Below are 6,000 nucleotides of genomic sequence, written 5' to 3' on the forward strand. Positions count from 1 at the left end.
TTTGCAGGTGTGGCCTTGTTGGAGTAGGTGTACCACTGTGGGCTTGGGCTTTAAGACCCTTGTCCTACCTGCCTGGAAGCAGTCTTCTGGCTGCCTTCTGAACAAGATGTAGAACTCTCAGCTCCTCCTGCACCATGCCTGTCTGGATGCTGCCATGCTCCTTGCCTTGATAATGGACTGAACCTCTGAACCTATAAGCCAGCCCCAATGAAATGTTGTCCTTATAAGAGTTGCCTTGGGGGGCGGTTGGGGATTTAGCTCAGCGGTAGATCACTTGCCTAGCGAGCACAAGGCCCTGGGTTCAGTCCCCAGCTCTGAAAAAAAAAAAAAGAGAGAGTTGCCTTGGTCATGGTGTCTGTTCACAGCAGTAAAACCCTAAGACACTACTTTTAAGAGAATGATAAATACCAACCAATCTCAACCAGAGGAGGGAATCTCCAGGCTGGAAGGCCAACAGATGTAGAGAATGGGATTCAAGACTTCTGACAGAGTCTTTGAGTTACAGAAGACCAGGGCATGGCTGGATCCTGAGATCGAATGTTACTGGGATAGATAGGCAAGGAGGAAACAGTATGTATTAGGCTAAGCAGTAGGTAGGGGTTGGAGGAAAGTTTGATACAGGGTGAGAGTATCTGTGACCTAAAAATCTGAAATGTTCTAAAACTTAAAGTTTAGAGACTGTCAAGATGCTCGAAATCTGTGTCAATATACCCAAATCTGAAAAAGTCCAAAAATATAAAACACCCCCAGTTCCAAGCATGACAAACAGAGGGGAGTGAACATGTCTCCTCCTCTCAGATAGCAACAGAATTGCACCCATGTCCTGGAAAGAAATGGAGAACCGAGGTTGGGGATTTAGCTCAGTGGTAGAGCACTTGCCTAGCAAGCACAAGGCCCTGGGTTCGGTCCCCAGCTCCAGGGGGAAAAAAAAAAAAAGAAATGGAGAACCACCGATAGGATAGAAGAGAAAGCATTAAATACAAGAAATAAGTAATAAAACACAGTGGGCATGCAGGCATACAATGGTTATTTGGTGAGGAGAAAAGCCATTTTCTTTCATTCACTCCATCATTCATTTAGTAAAATATCCCAGAGCAGTGGTTCTCAACCTTCCTAAGTGCTACGACCCCTTCATACAGTTCCTTATCTTGTGGTGACCCCCGACCATAAAGTTATTTTCATTACTACTTCGTAACTACAATTTTGCTACATTGTGAATTGTAATGTAAATATATGGTGCTTTCTGTAACCCCTCTGAAAAAGCCACTGGACAACCCCAGGGGTCATGACCCACAGGTTGAATGCCACTGACTACCACCATACCTAGATTGCTCTTCCATCACTGGAGAAGAGAATTGTGGCAGCTGCTTAATTTTATGACTATTACATCAGAACCCTACTCTTAAACGTTGCAAGCGCAGGTCAAAAGCTTTGGAATAGCGGCGTTATAATCTTTCACCAGATTTTTCCAAACCAGTTGCTAAATATTATTCTTTCCTTTTATAGTGTGGTACCGGAACGGCGGTCCTCAAAACTCCTGCCGACGCTGTCTTGCAAACCAAATCACTATTAAAAGCACGGGCTGAACTGCTCCGGCTTCCGCTGTAATGCCACTCTGAGCTTGCCAGTGCATCACGATATCTTATCTGGGCACATTAACTTCTATTTGTGTTAAGCAAAAAGACAAGTCGTTTACTTAATTTACTAAGTACCCATAATGCGCAAAAGCTTTAAGGAGCAATGTCTCCTCATACCCGGTCCAGAGACGGAAACCCACTTAAAGCAACCTTGGTACTTTGATGGATTGATGTAGTCGATCCGTTTCTGATGCATGACTAGGCATTGTTCTACTGGCTTCGAATATAATGCGTCCGTGAACAAAATGTAAACATCCAAGCCCTCGGGGAATTTCTACCCAAAAGAAGGAAGGCAGATGATAAAAAGACACAACATCAAGGCCAACAGCGTGATGAGAAGTAATAAATGCCATAGAAAAGGGAAAGAGAACAGTTAGTGCAAGGATTTCTGGATGGTGGGGGAGGGGTAGCCGGGAGTTGTATAAATGAGATAAGGGGCCCAGTGGGTACCCAATGATGCCCTCACATTAGAATCATGGGCGAGTCTGAGAGACGCGGTGCCTGATCTGGCTGTCACTTATAAAGAAAGTTCTGCATTTGTGTAGAGGGTAGATTGTAAAGAGCTGGATAACAGCGATCACACATTTTAGGTAGCGCTTAAGCAATACGTTCCTCTTCAGATATATGACAGATACTTCTGGTTTTGTTCTTTTTTTCTACTGTTCCTCCATATCGCAAGTGGCAACATCGTCAAGAGACATATGGGCTCACATTTTGTAGTACGCCACAATGAGAGAAAGGGAACTTGACATGAGCTAGAGGAAGTTGGAGTGTTGGATCCAGGAAGCAGGGTTCCTAGAGATTAGACAAGGAGGTGCTTCGGGAGCCTGAATTGGGAGTCTTTATATATAGAGGCCTAGCATGCTTCTGTTACAGGATGTTTTATTCATGTTGTCTGCTGTCCAGAACCATTTTCTTCCAAACATACCCAAGACCTACTTCTTTTTTTTAAAATCTTTATTAACTTGAGTATTTCTTATTTACATTTCGATTGTTATTCGCCTTCCGGGTTTCCAGGCCAACATCCCCCTAATCCCTCCCCCTCCCCCTCTATATGGGTGTTCCCCTCCCCATCTTCCCCCCATTACCGCCCTCCCCCCAACAATCCCGTTCACTGGGGGTTCAGTCTTGGCAGGACTAAGGGCTTCCCCTTCCACTGGTGCTCTTACTAGGATATTCATTGCTACCTATGAGGTCAGAGTCCACGGTCAGTCCATGTATAGTCTTTAGGTAGTGGCTTAGTCCCTGGAAGCTCTGGTTGCTTGGCATTGTTGTACATATGGGGTCTCGAACCCCTTCAAGCTCTTCCAGTCCTTTCTCTGATTCCTTCAACGGGGGTCCCGTTCTCATTTCAGTGGTTTGCTGCTGGCATTCGCCTATGTATTTGCTGTATTCTGGGTGTGTCTCTCAGGAGAGATCTACATCCGGCTCCTGTCGGTCTGCACTTCTTTGCTTCATCCATCTTGTCTAATTGGATGGCTGTATATGTGTGGGCCACATGTGGGGCAGGCTCTGAATGGGTGTTCCTTCTGTGTCTGTTTTAATCTTTGCCTCTCTATTCCCTGCCACAGGTATTCTTATTCCCCTTTTAAAGAAGGAGTGAAGCATTCACATTTTGATCATCCATCTTGAGTTTCATTTGTTCTAAGCATCTAGGGTAATTCAAGCATTTGGGCTAATAGCCACTTACCAATGAGTGCATACCATGTGTGTTTTTCTATGATTGGGTTACCTCACTTAGGATGATATTTTCCAGTTCCAACCATTTGCCTACGAATTTCATAAAGTCATTGTTTTTGATAGCTGAGTAATATTCCATTGTGTAGATGTACCACATTTTCTGTATCCATTCTTCTGTTGAAGGGCATCTGAGTTCTTTCCAGATTCTGGCTATTATAAATAAGGCTGCTATGAACATAGTGGAGCACGTGTCTTTGTTATATGTTGGGGCATCTTTTGGGTATATGCCCAAGAGAGGTATAGCTGGGTCCTCAGGTAGTTCAATGTCCAATTTTCTGAGGAACCTCCAGACTGATTTCCAGAATGGTTGTACCAGTTTGCAATCCCACCAACAATGGAGGAGTGTTCCTCTTTCTCTACATCCTCACCAGCATTTGCTGTCACCTGAGTTTTTGATCTTAGCCATTCTGACTGGTGTGAGGTGAAATCTCAGGGTTGTTTTGATTTGCATTTCCCTTATGACTAAAGATGTTGAACATTTCTTTAGGTGTTTCTCAGCCATTCGGCATTCCTCAGTTGTGAATTCTTTGTTTAGCTCTGAACCCCATTTTTAATAGGGTTATTTGTCTCCCTGCGGTCTAACTTCTTGAGTTCTTTGTATATTTTGGATATAAGGCCTCTATCAGTTGTAGGATTGGTAAAGATCTTTTCCCAATCTGTTGGTTGTCGTTTTGTCCTAATAACAGTGTCCTTTGCCTTACAGAAGCTTTGCAGTTTTATGAGATCCCATTTGTCGATTATTGATCTTAAAGCATAAGCCATTGGTGTTTTGTTCAGGAAATTTTTTCCAGTGCCCATGTGTTCCAGATGCTTCCCTAGTTTTTCTTCTATTAGTTTGAGTGTGTCTGGTTTGATGTGGAGGTCCTTGATCCACTTGGACTTAAGCTTTGTACAGAGTGATAAGCATGGATCGATCTGCATTCTTCTACATGTTGCCCTCCAGTTGAACCAGCACCATTTGCTGAAAATGCTATCTTTTTTTCCAATGGATGGTTTTGGCTCCTTTATCAAAAATCAAGTGACCATAGGTTTGTGGGTTCATTTCTGAAGACCCACTTCTTTACAGTTGTTTGGACCTCTGCTCCAGTGTTACCTTTCAGAAAGATGGACATTTCCTTTACTGGCCAAAATAGCTGCTTTCTTTACTCTCACCTCCTATCTTAGGTAGGTTTCGTTGCTGTGAAGAGACAACATAACCAAGGCAGCTCTTACAGAAGAAAACATTTCATTGCACATGGCTTACAGTTTCAGAGATTCTGTCCATTATCATCATGGTGGGAAGCAAGCAGGCAGACACAGTAGTGATGGAGGAACTGAGAGTCCTACGACTTGATCTGCCGTCTTGATCTGCCTGGAGCAGAAGGGGTCATATTCTTCTACACTGGGAGGAGCTTAAGCCCAGGAAACCTTAAAGCCCACCCCCACAGTGATGCATTCCCTCCAACAAGGCCACACCTCCTAAAAGTGCCACTCCCTATAGACCAAGTATTTAAACACATGAGTCTATGGAGACCATTCCTATTCAAACCACCCTACCTCTGTCCTGCTGTATGTTTTCCTTTGGAAAATAAATCAGCACCGAAAATTACGTGTTCATGGGTGTATTTCTCATTGTCTGTCTGTCCTTTGCGGCTGTAATTTTGCTAACCTGCTTATTCGTAGCCCAGAGCAGCAGCTAGCACAAAACAATCATCTGGTTTTTATAGCTGAATTAAAGTGGACAACGGAGAGGCTAAGAAGGAACTATAGAAAGGTATTTGGGGGGGGGCAAGTGGGGAGGGTGGAGGGAGGGATGCACCAGCCAGTGAAATAGCCGCAGCTGCTTAGCACACATGAGGCTCCACGTCTTATGCCCAGCAACAAAACTTTTAAAAGAAAGGGGGAAAGGAAGTATAAAATAAAAATGAAAGGTATTTCATTTTTCTGGGTGTTAGTATTCTCAGCTCCACCCCACAGATACTAGTATTCTGTCTAAGCTCCACCCCCACAGTTACCTGGCAACAGCCGGATATGCTTGACTCACTGTAAAAGGGGCTGCTTGTCCCCTCCTCACTCTCTTGCTCTTGCCCCTTTGTCCCTTCCCTCCCTACTCCCCTCCCTCTTCCCTCCGCGTGCTCATGGCCGGCCTTTACTCCTCTCCTCTTCTACTCTTTCTCTCTCTCTCTCTCTCCCTCTCTCTCTCTCTCCCCCTCCCTCCCTCCATCCCTCCCTCTCTCTCATTAAACCTTTCCACGCGGAACCATGTTGGCCCGTTGTGGTTTGTCCGGATGCAAGCAGACATTTCTGCCTCAACAATGGATTCCGGGGTGATGGCACTGCCTGTATACACGCTTGGGCCCTGGTGACTAAGGACTTGGCTCTGTAACCATGTGAGCAGAGGAACTTTAGCCTCAAGCTAATGTCGCTATCTATTGGAAAAGGAGCATTGACTCAATTTAAGAAAATGTTTCCATGTCTTTCAGAGCCACCATTTAAAAATAGACCATGTGATGATGATGTAAAGTTCCCCAGGCACATGGATGGCATCGTCAGAATATGAGTAAACTCGTTTTTTCCAGACAAGCATTTCTCTAATACTTCATCAACCTAAGTTCAAATAAAGTACATAGACAAAGGCAGAAAA

At 44.4% G+C, this 6,000-nt stretch overlaps 1 long non-coding RNA gene across 1 annotated transcript; it reads left to right on the top strand.

Moving 5' to 3' along the window:
* Positions 1 to 5,187: 5,187 nt before the first annotated feature.
* On the top strand, positions 5,188 to 6,000 carry LOC134479656 (uncharacterized). Its single transcript, XR_010053208.1, has 2 exons — positions 5,188 to 5,746; positions 5,840 to 6,000. It is a non-coding gene; the product is annotated as an uncharacterized LOC134479656 (long non-coding RNA).

Source organism: Rattus norvegicus, chromosome 7 (genome assembly GCF_036323735.1).
Source record: "Rattus norvegicus strain BN/NHsdMcwi chromosome 7, GRCr8, whole genome shotgun sequence".
NCBI lineage: Eukaryota > Metazoa > Chordata > Mammalia > Rodentia > Muridae > Rattus > Rattus norvegicus.